Below are 19,440 nucleotides of genomic sequence, written 5' to 3'. Positions count from 1 at the left end.
CCTTGATCGTATTACATAGTATTTGTGTATAGTCCTTTTCACTTTGTAGTGACGCTATTACTATGTCTTCTAGCAGTTCCCTTGAACAATCCATTTGCATGACTTAATTTTGCAGATGTAAGAAATTCCATACTGATATCGTAACTCAGTAGAATGGTTCCCCATCTTTGCAGTCTGTTGACTGCGTAAGTTGGCAGACCTTTTTTTAGAGCCAAAGATAGTTATAAACGGTTTATGGTCAGTTTGCAATTTAAACTTATGATCATGTAAAAATAGGTGGAATTTTGTAACACCGAATATGATCCCCAGCGTTTTCTTTTCGATTTGGGAGTAATTCTTCTTGGCAGGAAGTAAAGTGTAGAATGCATGCCCCAATCCCATAAGAAATTGCATCAGTTGCGACAATAATCTCGTTTCAGATTGAAATGAGTTGGGGATAAATCTGACGTTAATACATCTTTTAATTTCCGCCTTAATTAACGCTGCCTGGCACTCAGGCGTCCAGTCCCAATTTTTGTCCTTTTTTAATAGTACATTCAATGGCGCATGCAATTCATGCATGTTCTTAATGAACAATTGATAATAGTTCGCGAACCCTAAAATCTCTCTAGTGTAGTTACATTATGAGGTTCTGGCATGTCTTTTATAGATGTGAACCTGTCTGGATCAGGTTTCCTCCCGTTCTTATCTATGATATGACCCACGAATTTAATTTGTTCCCAAAAAAATTTTGCATTTTGCTTCCTTCAATGTGAAGCCGTATTCTTTTATTCTGTCAAACACTTGAAATACATGATCTCTATGTTGTTCAACATTTCGACTACGCATAAGAATATCATCCAGATAGCCTATTGCGAAATCCAAACCGCTTAGCAAAGTATTGATTACCAGGTGCTACTTTTATACCAAATGCTAATCTATTGAATTTATAAAGTCCTTTGTGCGTTGAGATACACAAAAGTTTTGAGCTATCTTCCTCTATTGGTATTTGTAGGTACGCCTCGCTTAAGTCTATTTTGGAAAAATATTTTCCGCCATTAAACTTAGCAAATATTTCATCTGGGTTTGGTAGTGGGTAGCGATGGTCCTTGAGCACCGCATTCAATCCAGTCGAAAAGTCCGCGCATACCCTAATCTCTTTAGATTTATTTTTCCCATATATGGTGGGGGCTGCCCACTCACAATAGGTAATACGGTTAAAATCCCAGTGTTAACTAGTCTTTCCAATTCTTTTTCAATTTTTTCCCTTGAAGCAAACGGTACGCTCCAAGGCTTTTTGAATATCGGTTTTGCTTCATCCAGCAATTCGAATCTGGCCTTTATTTTTGTGCAGCATCCAAGCTTTTTGGAGAAAACACTTGGGAAAGATTTTTCGAGATCCTTTTTGAGTTTGTCGGCTTCGGCCATTAGGTTTTCGACTTTGTGACAAAAATCCCTCTTTGACGAGTCCCATAATTCAAATTCCTGAATCAAATCGGTCCTGTATAAGTTTGTTGCGTTCCTTAGAATGAACACTTAGCTTTTTTGTTGTTCTTTTTAGTGACACATTAATAACTAGCTCACCCTAAATTTATTTTTTCACCATCTTGCGACTTTATTCGTATTTGTCATCATGGGCTTTCCTATTCTCTTCCACGTGTGAAAATTTATAATTGATAAATCCGACCCTGAATTGAGATGCAGTTTTACTTCTTTATTTCGGATTCTCACCGTAACATATTTTCTTATGTTCTCTGTTGGTGAAGGTTCCATTTTTGAAGTTTCTACATACATAGCTCTTTTTTGCTACTTTTGCTCTGCAATATGAGGCCTTTTGCCCTGCTCGCTTGCATAGGTCACATGTTATTTTCCTTTGCTACTGACATGCATTCTACTCATGAGGTGCTCCACATTTGCTACAAGGGGTCCGAGGATTTTGTCTATCCTGATAATTTTGTGAAGGGTTCTTTTTGCCTCTTCGTTGGTAATTGCTGGTGAGCGGGTGTCCTTTATTTTTTAAGCATATTTTTTTAATGTGCACAATACCTGTTTTCTCTGTTTCAGGAATTTTGCTTCATTGCCACGAACCACTGACAATCTTCAGCCAGTTTCTGAAACGTCAAATCAGGTTCTAATTCCAATTTATTTAGAACTCGACGTCTTATGTCGGCGTTTTTTGTGGCTATTAAACCTTGTGTAAATATTAAGTATTTGAAATTGTCCGTCGTTAATGACGACAATTTGAAATAGTCACAGTGCTTATTAACTATAGGCGCAAAAGTCGTATAGTCCTGACTCTCCTTACGTGTAAGATTCATGCATTTCCATCTTTTATGAAAAAGGCTTTTTTTTGGATAGTATAACTCCATTAACAGTTTGACTGCCTCATCAAACGACAATTTGTTGGTTTTTCTTGGTAAAATATAGTCCACAAATTTGTTATGTTCGGATGTACCTAACTTCTGTAGCAATAAACAAACCTCCTTTTGCCTATTGTTGATTTTTATCGATACACTGCAATCAATTTTAAAAAGGTCTTCAAATCTTCTAAAATATGCCTCAAACGTTAGGTCTTCCTCAGGAGCATAGTGAAATATATCAATAGCTGACCAGATCACATTTTGAGAAAAAGCTATGCTGGTTTCTTCTCACTACCTTATTCACTAAAACTTGCATTATCAAATCCATTTTTTTATCTGACTGGTTTTGTTGCTCTAACTGTAATTTTTTAAATTCCAATATTTGTTCATTCATTTCTTTCCTTTCACTTTCCTGTTTTTCCTCAAAGAATTTCATTAAATCTGTTTTTCCAATATTTGTTTGTTCATTTCTTTCTCTTCCTCGTTTTTCTTTGAAGATATTTTATTAAATTTAACTGTTTCTCTTCGTTTTTGCTGTATTTCCAATTGCTCTTTTCTGAACCTTTTTTCAAGTTTTAATTGTTGACTTTATTGAAATTTCACCATTTCCAAAATTTGTTTTGCAAACTCGCCCATTTTATTTATTTCTTTTTTTGGGGGCAGTATAAAATTACTTAATATGACAAAACAACCCAATTCATTGATTTACTTTTCCTATAGTACCAACTCTATGGAAAAAAAACTTTACAAAATATGTACCTGGTTATTTAACAAATATTTCTTTCATATATTTATTTCCTCGTGTGGCAATTTTTCTGAGAAAATAATTCGGTGTTTGCAGAAAGCAGTAGATTTCGTTTTTCATTTTTCAATTTTCGTAACATGTAGGTACTGGGTTCAATTCCTTGTTGATCCTACACATTTTTTCCTCTTTTTTCTTTAAAAAATTACTTATCTGTGAAAGAGAGTTTATAGCATTTATTTAATATTGGCCATTCTTTTTGATCTCTGTGCAAAATAGAATGTCCTTTTCTCATTAAGACTTTATTTGTCGTGCTTAGCGAAATCGTTTTTTTTTTCTTTTCGATGTGCAGTCCCGTCGATCAGTGAAAAGTTTATTTTAATCGGATTAAAATCAGACATCTTTTTAAATTTGTGCAAATACTCGATTTAGCCAATAAAATAAGATATATCATTTACTTTTGCAGGAGTTTTTTTTTCTATTTCCAACGCTAATGCCTTTTAACCATAAGACGTATTAGCAAGACATGCTTTTTAGAATGACAAAGTTTGTTTTTTGTACTTACTGAAAACTTGGTCTCGTTAATTCAGTAAGTCGTCTTATGAGTTCTGTTTCAGTTTGTAGTTTACATTTTAACAAGATAAAGCTTTTTGATGATGTCTCTGTAAAATCCTTTTTTCAGCAAGGATTGTTGTCCTTTTTTCGAAGTGTTCTTTATCCTGTATTTGTGGATTTTTATGCTCAAATGTTGTTTTTTCCCCCAACGTAGACAAGTAGTTTTTCCCGTTCTTCACCGAACTTTTGATAAATAAATAATTTTGAAGATTCGAACTCCCCCTGAGTGTAGGAAAAAATTATTTCAAATATCCATGTATGTTCTTTTTTCTTGAATCCTTTTGGTCGTCAAATGCTGTTTTCCAATGGCTGTGTTTTTTAGAGTGAATTCGTTGCTCGAATATTCATTATCCAGTTGTTGTAAGCAATTATTGTAGATTAATACGGGAAGATCTTGAATCACCCTTGTAAGCCAGTTGTTGTAGACCCATGCTAGGGGTCACAAATGAAAGAAACTACAAGTAGTGTAAAGGGTATAAAATATAATATGTATTTATCATAAAGAATAGCGGAGCCACTAAAGTTGTATGAGAGGAACATGTTCGTAGCATGCGGTTAAACATGGTATGAATGTCTCCATTTAGTCTCTGAAACCAGTGGTGTTCATAGGACTGGTTGATTCCACTTAGTTCTCAAATAAGGGTGATTTGTATCCTACATTAATTTAAATATATTGATTCAAAAATAATATTAGTGAATAATTAATAAATTTATTTTAATGTACTGATTCCAAAATTATAACATTAGTAAATAATAAAAAAATTTACTTAAATAGATTCAAAAATTATAATATGAGTAAATATTAAATTTTAATATATATATTGAAAAATTATAATATTAGTGAATAATTAATTAATTTATTTCAATGTACTGATTCAAAAATTATAATATTAGAGAACCAATGAATTTATTTAAACATATTCATTCAGAAATTATAATATTAGTGAATAATAAATGTATGCTGATTCAAAAATTATAATATTAGTAAATAATTAACAAATTTGAATATATTGATTCAAAAATTATATTCTTAGTAAATAATTAATAAATTTATTTTAATGTACTGATTCAAAAATTATAATATTAGTAAATAATTAACAAATTTGAATATATTGATTCAAAAATTATATTCTTAGTGAATAATTAATAAATTTATTTTAATGTACTGATTCAAAAATTATAATATTAGTAAATAATTAATAAATTTATTTTAATGTACTGATTCAAAATTCATAATATTAGTAAATAATTAATAAATTTATTTAAATATATTGATTTAAAAATTATAATATTAGTAAATAATTAATAAATTTATTTAAACATATTGATTCAAAAATTATAATATTAGTAAATAATTTATAAATTTATTTAAATGGTTTGGTGTGGTTGTTTTTGTTTTACGGCATATCAACCCTTTTCGGGTTATTTAATGCCAAATCCAAAGATTTTGAAGAAAATTTTTTTTAATAGAATATATTTGTTGTTTTCACGTCGGTTTCTATTCAACCCATAGTTGGGACCCTAACAGGTACTACCACTCTGGGTCAAAGCGGACTTGGGAGCAATGGTAATTAAAGGGTGGCTCCACACTCCCCAAACCCACAAGCTGGGGCCTCACCACTGGATATAGTTTAAGGTCATAACCAGGACCCCCATTGAGGGACTTTTACCCTCTGCAGGGGGGCAGTCGGCATATTCTAATGTCCCACCGACAGGGCCAAAGTTATTTAAATGCATTGATTCAAAAATTATATTAGTGAATAAGTAATAAATTTATTTAAATATATTGATTTAAAATTATAATATTAGTGAATAAGTAATAAATTTATTTAAATATATTTATTCAAGGATAATTATATTAGTGAATTATTAATAAATTTATTTAAATATATTGATTCAAGGATTATAGTATTAATGAATAATTAATAAATTTATTTAAATGTATAAATTCAAGAATTATAATATTAGTAAATAATTAATAAATTTATATAAATATATTGATAGAAGAATTATAATACGAATGAATAATTAATAAATTTATTTAAATATATTGATTCCAGAATTATGAATTATTAGTGAATAATTAATAAACAAAAATCTTATGAAAGAAAGAAATATTTTTAAAAGAAAGAAAATTAATTGGAAATTAAAAAATATATAAATAAAAGCAGTACAAATTATAATTAAGCATTTTTCATATAAATATATCAATAACAGGAACCTTATACAAGAAAGAAAGATAGTTAAAATAAAAACAAAGTAGTTCTGAACCACTATAAAGGATAAAAAAATACGAACATTTGAAATGATTCTAATAATATACAACCTATGAAACACAAAAAAATACTGATCAGTTCTGAATAAAAAAAATTTGAAAACATTCTAAAGACATGATAAAACAAAAACATAAAATACAGAGATACTTATTACTAAAAAGACCCTAAAATAGTTGAAACCACAATGCATATAAGGAATAATGAATCAGTGATTTTGTAAACGATAACCTTTTAATGACGGTCTCATATGAGGAATTGGTAACATACTCCTTTCTTCTAGTGAATCTTGTCCAACTTCGGAAACTTATCGTCGAACATAGAAATCTTTCTCTTAAACTTGGTAATCTACATGGAATTTAAAACAGAACCCTTTATTTAAGGCAGTAGTTTTTGTTCTAGCAATACCTCCCCATTTTTTTCCTTTAGATTGAATAAGCTCCAATCAAGCATTATTGGAAAGAGCATAAAAAACAAAGAAATAATATCTTCAGTTTTTTTAAAATCGGATTATTAGAGTTATGACCATTCAAAGTGGTTCACTGGACATTTTGCCTTAAGTCAGTCCTATTCAAATGCATATAAGCTTGTGACTGAAAATGGCAGGAAATTTGCACAATTCACAGACTGACTCATCTTTAAAGATTGCGCCTATTTTTTCATGTTCTCGTGTAACGCTTGACACTACTTGTTTTTTTAACAGAATAAAGATTTAAAACACCATAAATTTATCGAGGTAACAGTAGGAAGAGTAACTTGCCTTTGGTAATATTTATTTGTTATAGATTTGTTTTTAGACCACTTTTTCATACCTCTGTGGATTGTAAAACAAACCCAATTTTTACTGAACTGGATAAGTCATTTGTCGTCATTGTTGGTTATTCTTTTTCAAATAAATTATTATTTTTAAATATTCTTTTTCTTTCCATAATTAAAAACTTCTGTTTTCCAATAACCACAATAAAACGCTTTATGTTCGTAAGTTGATGTTTACAGACTTTTTGTGCACGTCACAACACACAAAAATTCTCATATTTATATGTGTTTGTCACTACATCTATCCATTCCTGTATAAAAAAGTTTTTATCCAATTCTTTTCAAATTTTAGGACAAAAGAAATTAATATATTTGCTATTAAATAGCATTTAAACATAGGTTCTATCTTTACTTATCTTTGTACTATACAGCATCCACATTGAGATATTCTAACTTTTGACTGGAAAGATGTACGAGTTCTGTTCAAATTCCATAGACAATTCTTTTCCCTGATCAGCTAAAACAACTAGAAACGTTGTTGATGGTTACAAATTCCATTTTGAATATTTATGTGAACACACCCTGAGCGCTTATTTGCAAAATGTGATCTACCGCCAGCAGGCATGCTATGCTGGCATGTTTCGTCATTAATAGTCTGATTTAAATAGCGATTTCTTTAAATATACAAATCACAAAAATATTACAAAAGATTTTAAAGTAAATTTTATTGTGAATCCAGTTATAGAAGTTTAATTTTGATGAACGTAAGAGAAATGTACTTATTACTCATTTAAAGAATATCAGTGCCAAATTAAGTAGCAGTGTGCACCTTGTCCAGCGCTGAACGTTATGGTGTCTGGTTTTGCTACTTGTTGCCTCGGCTATTACCAGGTAAGAATTCCCAATTGTATTCTCAGTATCACCTGCAAAGTTTATACTATGGACAAATTAAGTTTTGAGTGAAATTCTTCAGGCAGTTGAAGGTTAAATCCTGATTATGGAATATCCTAAGAATACAATTTTGAATTAAAACGTTCAAAATTCGGCAGATTTGCCGTTTAGTTGTACAAATAGCCTCAAAGCCTATTATCACAAAACGGGGCATGTTGGGTCAACACTGGTATATAGTGATTAATGTAAACAAACGTTTGTTTATATTTACGTGATTATTGAAAATGTAATCTTATGATTAACGTAATGCGTCAACATTATGCATGCCCCTCCACTGCCTCCTCCCAAATGTAAACAGAATTTTTGTAAAATATTAAACAGTTCTTCTGCTAAAAATGATTAATTAAACTGCATAAGCGCCTGTTAAAAAACTATCCAAGTTCTATAATTGAATATCCCCCCTCCAAAAAAGAATGAAAAACAAACCAGCAGCCCCCCCCCTCCGTAAAAAAAAAAGGTGACCATAAAGTGAGCGCATGTCTTCATATCTTGAGAACTACTAGTTTCTTGGAATTTTAAACATTAGCGGTAATTTTAAAGGATTTTCCGAGGGGGAAAGAAAGTCCCCGCCCCCGAAAAAAATCGTGGTCACAAAGTGGGTTCTCATTTTACCTTAAATTATCATAGAAAAGTGATCCCCCGCTTTTTTTAAAACTAACATTTCTTCATATCTTGCAAACTACTCATTTGCATAATTTTAAATGTTATTTTCATTTTCAGCGACCCTTAAAAACCTATAAGAGTGGTAATTTTAAAGAAAATTTTCGAGGGTGGAATAATTCTTCATATTTACAAAAAATAAAACGAATCTCATAGTAAAATGGATGCATCATACAAAAGCACCTTTTGTTTTAACTATTCTATACTTTCACCTAACAATTTTATACAAAGATACTGAAAATATTGGATTTACTTGAAAATCACATCTAGAAAAATAGCATGGATCATATTTTGCAAGTAGACAAAATTAGAATTATTTTTATCTCCTTGACAAAAAAGATAACTTTTGAATTGGTTTTAATTAAATGTCATATTGAATACTTATTTTAATGGAATACTTTTGGTAAATTTTCAGATTAGGTCCACCTCTAGCAGTGTCAGAAATTGTCAGTAAAAATTTGCGGTAAACACTGGAATATTTACACTTACCGTCTTTCGAAGCGTATAACTTCTTGAAAAATGTAATTCAAACCCTAATTTTTTTTTTAAATTAAAGGAGCAAAACCAAAATTTTTAAAAATAACAGATTTAATAGCAAATTATGCAATATTTGTTTTTTTAAATCGATGTTCCTTAAAAAAAGATTTTAAAAATAAACAACAAAATTTTACTTCCTTTGATTATAAAAAATATATATAAATTCCAAAAAATCAATTACCTATAAAAACTAGTATTCGATGAGGAGTTCAGTTGTTCATTGTTAAGAATTTATCCATATTTATACTTATATTCCATATCCGTTTTAAATAAAATACTTTTTAAACAAGGATAACAAACAAATGCGAACTCATATTTTTTTTTTAACTGTTCAAATAATGGGAGACAAGTCTGATTTTATTCGCCTTTATATTCCAGTGCCTGAAAGGGACATAATTTATATGTCTTTTTTTAATGCGTGCTGTAAACCAAATTTAGTATTTTGGTCCTCCGTACTTACAAACCGAACGCATTCACTTATAAGTTTTTATTGTTAAACAACAACAACAAAAAAAAAAACAGTTGACCGATTTTTTTATTCTCTTAATGAAATATATGAGTTTTTGATTGATAAATATTATAATTCTTTATCGACTGATTTTTTTTTATATCTAAAAAAAGAAAACATTGAATGAAATAGAAAAAATTGTTTACTTGACATTCTAAGCATAACATAAGCTTCCACTTAAAAATAAGAACAAAAATCAATGTGGTTTAAAAAAAAAAAGGTTTTACACTTTGGACTTTACAGGTAAATTTAAAAAAAAAAACTATTCTTCTTTTTGTTTTAAATTAGAATATTTTATTTATTGATCTTTTATCTTCAATTTGTGATATGTAAAACTTTGGTACATAAATTAATTATTAAAATTTTAATAGACATTTAAAATGGGGGGGGGGTTAAAAAAAGCATTTGTCCAAAATATTATATTTGGTTTATTTGAAAGAGCATACAATTTCACATTGAACCTGAAAATATCGTAAAAATTGAACCAATAGAAAATTTTGATAGATTTTTAAAGTTTCAAAATTGAAAAATATTTAACTCGTAAAATTCAATTGATTTCATTACGTAATGAAATCAATTGAATTTTACAAGTTAATTTTCTTTTCAATTTTTAAATTTTAAAAATCTATCAAAATTTTTCCGTTGGTTCAATTTTTACGATATAATTTTTCTATTGGTTCAATTTTTACGATATATAAAAATAATATTTCTATTATTTTTTAAACAACTTTAATAGTTTATTTTGGAAGTATATTCCATAAAGAAAATAAACAACCAAATTTTAAAAGGAGAAATCACAAGTTTTTTTTTTTTATTTTATTCGCAGTTTTGTGTGAGGGGTGTCGAAAATTCCCTCAAAATTCTGATACACCCACTGCACCAGTGCACGCACCACTGCTGCACCAACCACCACAATTGTCTTTTAAATGACAACTTTTATAGATTTTCGACTATGCTGAATACGAAAATGGTATTGAAATTTTGCATAAATAAGTAGTTATCCAGATTTTAAAAAGTCGTATTATGCATTGTATTCTTTGGCGGCCGTATTTTTTACGCGCGTGCAGTGTCAGTCATAGATGAGTAGATTTGTTTATGGCGCGCACGCACGTGCATAAAAAAGATGGCCGCCATAGAATACAATGCACAATACAACTTTTTATATCTCGATAACTACTTATTTCTGCAAAATTTCCATAGTTGTCATTTAAAAGAAAATTGTGGAGATGGACCTAATCTGAGAAAATGCCAAAAAATCTTACCTTTCTTTTTAAGAAATTCAAGACAGAAAAAAAAACGAAAGATTTTTTTTCTTTTGTGTTCAAAACAGAAAATTTTGCCGTTTTGTTGGGATTCCTTCATTAAATTTCTGTTTCGTGTGTCCAATTCATTAACAAATAAAATATATGTAAGTTTAAAAGAATCCAAATTAAAAACACGATTTAAAAGTGAAATTATTCAAGGAAAGAAATCGATTGATAAATGAACAGTAAATTCAAGTCAACGATATCCGGTGTAATTATTATTTCGTCCCTCCTGTTACAATGCCCGTTCATGTGTGGGAAATTATTTTCCTATCAAGTTTAAAATATATTTATCCATGATTAATGATTTAAAAAATAAAAATATTAATATGGAGACAATTAAGCATATTTACTGATAAAAATCAGTTCCGGTTTCTGAAGTTCTCGGAAGTAAACGGTGTTAGTTAATTTGAAGACTCCGCTCTGAATTAAGCCCTTTCAAGTTGTAACCCCCCCCCTCTGCTGTTTATTGCACATAAATATTGTAGTTTCTATGTATTATTTTTAAAAACAATGTTTTACTTTGATCTACATTTTTGGATTTTTTTTTTGAAAAAACATCTCGTTGTCTGTATTCTTTTACTGTCTTTGAACGTCAACACTCACCCTTAAAATGACGACATTTAAAAGCTTTCGAGTACGCTGGAAACGAATATCACATTTAAATTTGGTGCAAACAAGTAGTTTTTTTTTTATATTAAAACATTTATTATCTAATGTAATCCCTTATGCTTTTATTGTCTGTGCAATATATAAATGTGATATTCATTTTCAGCATACTCGAAAATCTATAATTTGTCATTATAAATGAGAGTGTTAAGATAGAAAGAAAGTAAAAATTACCAAGATATCTTTTTTACATTTCAAGATTAACCTTCTTTGCTTAAAATTAGAGGTTATATTCAGCTAATGTCTTCCCTAATTTTCTGTGGAGTGTTACCAAAAGTGGTGACAGGACAAACAAGTTTTGTTGCATGAGGAACTAATCTCAGGTTACACCGCTAGAGTAACGTCCCTTGGCGGTGACAGACTTGTATTGTAAATAATGGCGCGAGAATAAAATAAGATGCCAATAAACCAAGTGTACGCGTTGTGTTGTTTTCATTAATGGGAATCCGCATGTAAAGATAATGAAACATGTTGGCAGCGGTCGAATCAACAGAGTTCTAAGGAAGAATACAAAATGGAAATTGTATTGTAAGAAAAATAAATGAAGATAAGTAATGTTTGATTTATTGTTTTACATTGCACACACACACACACACACACACACACACACACACTCACACAAAAAAAAAAGGTTGTTTTGTTTTATCTGGTCATTGTGATCTATTTGCGTTTAAATAATATGAAAAAAAGTTTAAACCAATTCAATCGGCCGTAAAACACAAGATTGTATTGAGAAAAAAAAGAAGAGATAGACCAGTAGCGGGGAGACGACCCCCACAACCCCTGTGTATGGAACATAATCTGTCAGCGAACTGGAAGCTGTTTAAATTAAGATGGAATAACTATGCTATCATCACGTATCTAGCGAGACAGCCAGTACCATACCAAACGGCGATGTTGCTGCATACACTTGGAGACGAAGCGTTAAAAGTATATTATGGGTTTCAATTTCGGACTCCGGAAGAAGAGAGAACACCCAATGAAATTCTTCAAGCGTTCGATAAGTATGCCATTGGAGAAATTAATGAGACATACGAACGATATATCTTCCACACAAGAAAACAGGGAGAAGGTGAAACAGTGGAAGCATTTATCACGGCACTCCGTACGTTGATAAAGACATGCAATTTCTGTGAGAATTGTGTCTCTTCCATAATACGAAACCAGATAATTCTTGGAGTACAAAACCCCCACACCCAAGCGGAACTGCTTAAAATGAGACAGTTGGACTTACAGAGATGCATAGACATATGCAAACTATCGGAAAATGCAACACTACAAGAATTCTGAGAGCCGAGGCAGTTAACAGAGTGAACTTGAAACCTAAGCGAAGACCAACAACCACAGAAAGTAACAGAGGGTGTAGGGTTAGGTTATTAAGTTTGTTGGAAAACAAGATGATAGCAATAGCAGTAATGATGGTTCGGACTATGGACACGTGGACAGTGTGACCACGAAAGAAGGAATCAATTCCATCAGACCTGAAGTGAAAAAGGCAGAAATGATGGTCAAAGGAAAGCCGGTTGTTTTTCAGCTAGATAGTGGAGCCTCAGTGAACATCGTGAACGAGAAACATGTGGTGGGAAAAACACTTGAGCAGTCCAATAAGACTCTTAAGCCGAAGTAGAAAGACTGGTCAAAAGAAGGTAATTGAACCAGTGAACGAGCCAACACCATGGGTAAGTGCCTTATCACTGGTAATCAAAAAAAATGGAAAGTTACGGATATGTATTGACCATTAAATAAGGCTCTTAAACGGGAGCATTTCCAGTTACCGGTACTGGACGATCTCCTCCCAGAACTTGCTGATAGCAAAGTTTTCTCAACTCTTGATCTAAGGGATGAATTTTAGCACCTGAAGTTAGATGAAGCTAGCAGTCGCTTGACCACTTTTGCCACTCCATATGGTCGGTTTCGATGGAAGGTTTTACCATTTGGAATTGCTCCAGCCCCGGAAATATTTCAAAGAGAACTATATAATAATGTGATCGATTTGAAAAGAATCATCAACAAAGCATACGATGTTCTGGTGATCGGGATTGGTAAAACGATGGAAGAAGCAACAGAGGACCATGATAGAAAACTCAGAAGACTGTTGCAAAGATGTCGTGATCATGGGATGTGATTGAATGCTGAGAAAATGAATTTACGGCAAACATCTGTATCATTCCTGGGTCACAGGATAACCAGTGAGGGTTTACTTCCAGATCCTGAGAAAATAAAAGCCATAAAAGATATGCCACGGCCAACAGACATTAAGGGAGTGCAACGATTGGGAGGATTTGTGAATTATTTGGCAAAGTTTCTGCCCCACATCTCTGACGTGATGGCTCCAATTCGCAACTTAACAAAGGCGGATGTGCCATGGACATGGTCTCAGACCCATGAAGAAGCTTTTGAGAAAATCAAAAGTTGGTGAGTGAAACACCAGTATTGAGATACTATGACCCCAACAAACCATTGGTCGTTCAATGTGATGCAAGTGAGAAAGGAATAAGGATTGCATTGCTACAAGAAGGTCAACCCTTAGCATATATTAGCCGAGCATTTACAGACACAGAAACCCAATATGCACAGAACTATTGGCAGTGGTTTATGCCTGTAAACAGTTTCAGCAATACACATTTGGTCAACAGGTTACAGTACTGACTGATCATAAACCATTAGAAGCAATAATGAAAAAGGAATTGGGGAAATGCCCAAAGCGACTGCAAAATATGTTAATGCGGTTGCAAGTTTACAATGTGATTGTTATATACCATCCTGGTAAGAAGATGTTCCTAGCAGACACATTATCAAGGGCATACATTCATGGAATGAGCAATGAATGTATCGATGATGATGTCCAGGAAACAGAATATATTCCAGTAACAGAGCAAAGGTTGCTCGAATTGCACTTAGCCACAAAAGAAGACAGATGTATGCAGATGTTACAGCAAGTAATTGTGGAAGGATGGCCAGAAGACAAAGTACATCTTGACCCAGAGGTGAGACCGTATTTCAGCATGCGGAATGAAATGACGGTACAAGATGGATTAATATTCAGAGGAAACCGAGTAGTAGTACCAACAACACAGTGAGCAGTGTTAAAAGAAAAATTGCATTCCACACACCTAGGGGTCGAAGGATGCTGCAGAAGAGCAAGAGAATGTTTGTACTAGCCAAATATGACTATTTACATCTCCAGACTACACAAGCTAGAACACCATTTTGCACGACATGGGATACCAGATCAGGTGGTCACTGATAATGGATCACAGTTTAGTAGTCAAGAATTCTCCACCTTTGCAAGAAAGTGGTGTTTTTGCACATACACCTGTCAGTCCTTACAATAGCAAGGCAAATGGAAAAGTAGAATCTGCTGTAAAGATGGCAAAGAACCTTTTCCAGAAATCAATGGAAGATAAGGCTGATCCATACCTAGCGATGCTAGATCACAGGAATACACCAGCCAAGTGTCACTTATCATCTGTGCAGAAGTTAATGTCAAGAAGAACAAACACACTTCTTCCAACCAGAGAGGACCTACTCAGACCAAAACTACACAAAAATCTAAGCAAAACAGTTAAGTGGGACAGCAGAAAGCAAAAGCATTATTTCAACCGGAAAGTAAAACCACTTCAGCCAGTGCAACATGGAGATGTGGTACGTATTAAACCACACACAAAAGGTCAACGAGAGTGGAAGAAGGCAGTTGTGTGGCAGAGACTGGATGAGAGGTCATACAATGTCAAAGTTGATGGGGAGTTGCTCCAACGTAATAGGGTGGATTTAAAAAAAAACAGCAGAAGCACTCCCATCACCATCATTGATCCTGCAGTCATACCAAAGGCCTAGTGAGGAGGCACTAATAACTGAACTGCCAAGTACAGAAGGGATTTGTAATTTGCAAACACCTCAGCTCTAAAGTAATAGAAGAGAAGGAATGAGGACGACAACACCATCCCCAGCAAACCAAAATACTGAAGGAATGAGGATGACACGTTCAGAGAGACTAGTAAGGAATCCAGCTGGATTCAAAGACTATACAAACTAATTGAGTCCAAGTGAAAAGAGCAGAATAATCCCTGTTATGCTGGAGGGTAGTCAGCCCAGTGAAAGCCTAGGTCACAAGGACAAAGCATTGTTTTGTTTTTGTATTTTAATTATTTTGTGTTTTTGTTATTGGATCTTTTTTCTTTGTTGTTGTTCTTAAAAGGGGGAAGATGTTGTATGAGGAACTAATCTTAGGTTACACCGCTAGGGTAACGTCCCTTGGTGGTGACAGACTTTTATTGTTGATAATGGCGTGAGAATAAAATAAGATGCCAGTAAATCAAGTGTACGCGTTGTGTTGTTTTCATTAATGGGAATCCGCATGAAAAGATAATGAAACAGCTTCCTTTACTTTTTTTTTTGTTATTTAGGATTTGTATTTTGAATTGATTTTTTTTTTTAAATAAAACATGAAAATGGGCATTATTGAAAATTATTGAAAATTATTGAAAATTAATTATTGAAAATTATTGAAAATTATTTGCTTTTGAAGAACAAATCCACTTTTCTATTTAGTATTTTATTCAACCTAAACCAGCACTTCTATCAAGGAACACAATCCTTAATATGAATTCCGCGTGGTCAACGCACCGTTCTGACATTTGAAAAGACTACCATAAAAACAACAAACGACTTCTACTGACTCTATGCTCCAACAACAACATGGCAAAAAAAAAGAAAAAAAGAAAAGGACATACTGATGATGAAGTGTATCTTTGAAATATATTTATAAATTTCAATATAAATTTCAATATAAATTTCAATATAAATTTCAAACAAAATAAATATCTGTTTATTTTGTAATAATGCGTTGTTTTGACTTCAAACATATCTAATGCATATTTTATTTTAATCAAACTCAACCAGTGCTTCTATCAAGGAACACAAACCCTAACGTGAATTCCGTGTGATCAACGCACCGTTCCAAAATTTGAAAAGACTACCGTAAAAACAACAGACTTCTACTGACTCTATGCTTCAACAAAAACATGGAAAAAAAAAAGCCAGCACGTCTATCAAGGAACACAAACCCTAAGGGTGTTATTGTTTTTCTGTCCCCGAGAGTCATGTAAGCCCCTTCTTCCTGTTTTTCGTCTGAAGTAAACATATGCCAAAACTTTTTTATTGTTTCACAATTTGTTTTTGTTCTGTTTTTTTCAGTTTAGAATTTGATTTTAGAATAACATGTCTTTTTTATTCTTAAAATATATTAAAAAAACTAAAGTTTTATCAAGACATTAAAATTGAATAAAAAAAAAATTAAAATTGAATAAAAAAAACATTAAAATTGAATAAAAAAAAACATTAAAATTGAATAAAAAAAAAACATTAAAATTGAATAAAAAAAAAAATTAAAATTGAATAAAAAAAAACATTAAAATTGAATAAAAAAAAAATTAAAATTGAAAACATGGAGAAAAAAACCCATTAAAATTGAATAAAAAAAAACATTAAAATTGAATAAAAAAAACATTAAAATTGAATAAAAAAAAACATTAAAATTGAATAAAAAAAAAATTAAAATTGAATAAAAAAAAATTAAAATTGAATAAAAAAAAATTAAAATTGAATAAAAAAAAACATTAAAATTGAATAAAAAAAACATTAAAATTGAATAAAAAAAACATTAAAATTGAATAAAAAAACATTAAAATTGAATAAAAAAAACATTAAAATTGAATAAAAAAATAATTAAAATTGAATAAAAAAAAACATTAAAATTGAATAAAAAAAAACATTAAAATTGAATAAAAAAAAATTAAAATTGAATAAAAAAAAAATTAAAATTGAATAATAAAAAAAACATTAAAATTGAATAAAAAAAAATTAAAATTGAATAAAAAAAAATTAAAATTGAATAAAAAAAAATGAATAAAAAAAAATAAATAAATTAAAATTGAATAAAAAAAAAATTAAAATTGAATAAAAAAAAAATTGAATAAAAAAACCATTAAAATTGAAAAAAAAAAATTGAATAAAAAAAAAATTGAATAAAAAAAAAATTGAATAAAAAAAAAATTAAAATTGAATAAAAAAAAAATTGAATAAAAAAACCCATTAAAATTGAAAAAAAAAAATTGAATAAAAAAAAAATTGAATAAAAAAAAAATTGAATAAAAAAAAAATTAAAATTGAATAAAAAAAAAATTAAAATTGAATAAAAAAAAAGTTAAAATTGAATAAAAAAAAAAATGGAGAAAAAAAGTTATATTGCTCATTATGGAACAAAGTTCTCCGGAAAAAAATTTCACCAAATATTTTTTTTCTTTTTTACTGAGAAAAAACAATTTGTTATGATACAGAGTAAAAGATTCGATTTTTAGGAAGAAAAGCTAGTAATACAGATGGGGAGGGAGTATCGGTAGCAGCGTCAGAAATCGCCATTAAAAATGCGTGATAAAAACTTGAATAATTCGACCTCTTATCTTTCAAAGCTTATAACTACTTGAGATATTTAATTCAAATCCTTTTTTTTTTTCAATTAAAGGAGCAAAGACCAATTTTAAAAAAAATAACAGGTATAGTAGCAAATTATGCAATATTTGTTTCTTTAAATCTGTTTTCTTTAAAAAAGATTTCAAGAAAATTAACGAATTTTAACTTACTTCGAATATAAAAATATATATAAATTCTAAAAAATCACTTAGCAATAAAAAATACTATCCAATGGGTACTTCCATTCTTCATTGTTAAGAATTTATCCATATTTATATTTTTTATTCCATGTCTTTTTTAAATAAAATACTTTTTAGCGAGTATTAAAAATTGCTGCGACATGAGATGTTTCACAACTGGAATAAAGGGAGACAACCGCCGCCCTTTTCTTTAAGTTGAGAACTTCCGTGGTCTTAAGCACTAGAATTGATCTCCCTTTCTATTGCTGGCTGCAAAGAAAGTTAGTAAATATGGGCCACCTTACTTGAAAAACAATCCCATTTCACTTATCAGTTTTTGCCTAAAAAAAACACTACCGATGTTTTATTTTTTTTTTATTCTCTTAAAATGAGTTTTTGATTTAATATATTTTATTCTTCTTTATCGAGTAATTTTTTTTTAAATATCTAAGAAAAAAACATTGAATGAAATAAAAAAAAGTTGTCATAATTGTACGAAATAGCAAGATTATAAAGTTTCACTTAAAAAAAAAAATTCAACGTGATTTAAAAAAAAAAAGGTTTTAAACTTTGGACTTTACAGGTAAATTTGCAAATAACTGTTCTTTTTTGTTTTAAATTAGCTTATTTTATTTATTGATCTTTTATCTTCAATTTGTGATATATAAATTTGAGGTGAGAAAATTGATTATTTTCATTTTAATAGACATTTAAAAATGGGGGGTGGATTAAAAAAAAAAAAACGCTTGTCTAGAATATTATATTCGGTTTATTGGAAAGAGCATGAAATTTTACATTGAACCTGAAAAATCGTAAAAATTGAACCAATAGAAAAATTTTGATAGATTTTTAAAGTTTAAAAATTGAAAAAAATTTAACTCGTAAAATTTAATTGATTTCATTACGTAAAAAACATGGCTGCATGAACGCGCGCAGGCACTTTGTAAACTGTTATTTAAAAAGTAAAAAAAAAAATGATATTTTTTAAACAACTTTAATAGTTTATTTTGGAAGTATATTCCATAAAGAAAATAAACAACCCACTTTAAAAAGAGAAATTACGAGTTTTTTTTTTATATTTTATTCGCAGTTTTGTGTTAGGGGTGTCAAAAATTCCCCCAAAATACTGATACACCTAGAGTATCGGCACTTATCTCCCTGTGGCGTGTTCAACAAATTCGCAAATGGCTGACTTCAACACGCTATCATAAGAACGTGTTTTTCCACTGTAAAAAAAAAAACAAAAAAAAAAAAAAACTACATGATCAAATTAAATGAAATTTTGGTAAATATCCAGATACGCTACAACAGAACACCGACCACTCTAATTTGTTTTTTTGACAGGTAATTGAGGTGGCTGGCAACGAATCTGATAGTTAAACTTGGGGCAAATTTACCGTTTGCATGGTATTAACCCCTGAATTCATGGACTACTT

At 30.5% G+C, this 19,440-nt stretch overlaps 1 protein-coding gene across 1 annotated transcript in view; it reads right to left on the bottom strand.

Annotated features, from left to right (window-relative positions):
• Positions 1 to 11,273, bottom strand: part of LOC145269306 (uncharacterized) — a 30,722-nt gene extending 19,449 nt beyond the window's left edge. Inside the window, exon 1 of the mRNA XM_080125008.1 lies at positions 10,644 to 11,273. The gene's annotated coding sequence lies outside the window, so the exon portion shown is untranslated. The remainder of the gene's footprint in view (positions 1 to 10,643) is intronic.
• Between the last annotated feature and the right edge of the window lie 8,167 nt (positions 11,274 to 19,440).

This window comes from Euprymna scolopes, chromosome 45, assembly GCF_053919585.1.
Source record: "Euprymna scolopes isolate OS-2025 chromosome 45, ASM5391958v1, whole genome shotgun sequence".
Classification (NCBI taxonomy): Eukaryota; Metazoa; Mollusca; class Cephalopoda; order Sepiida; family Sepiolidae; genus Euprymna; species Euprymna scolopes.
The sequence above is the reverse complement of the archived record's forward strand: the minus strand, read 5'-3'. Positions and strand labels throughout refer to the sequence as shown.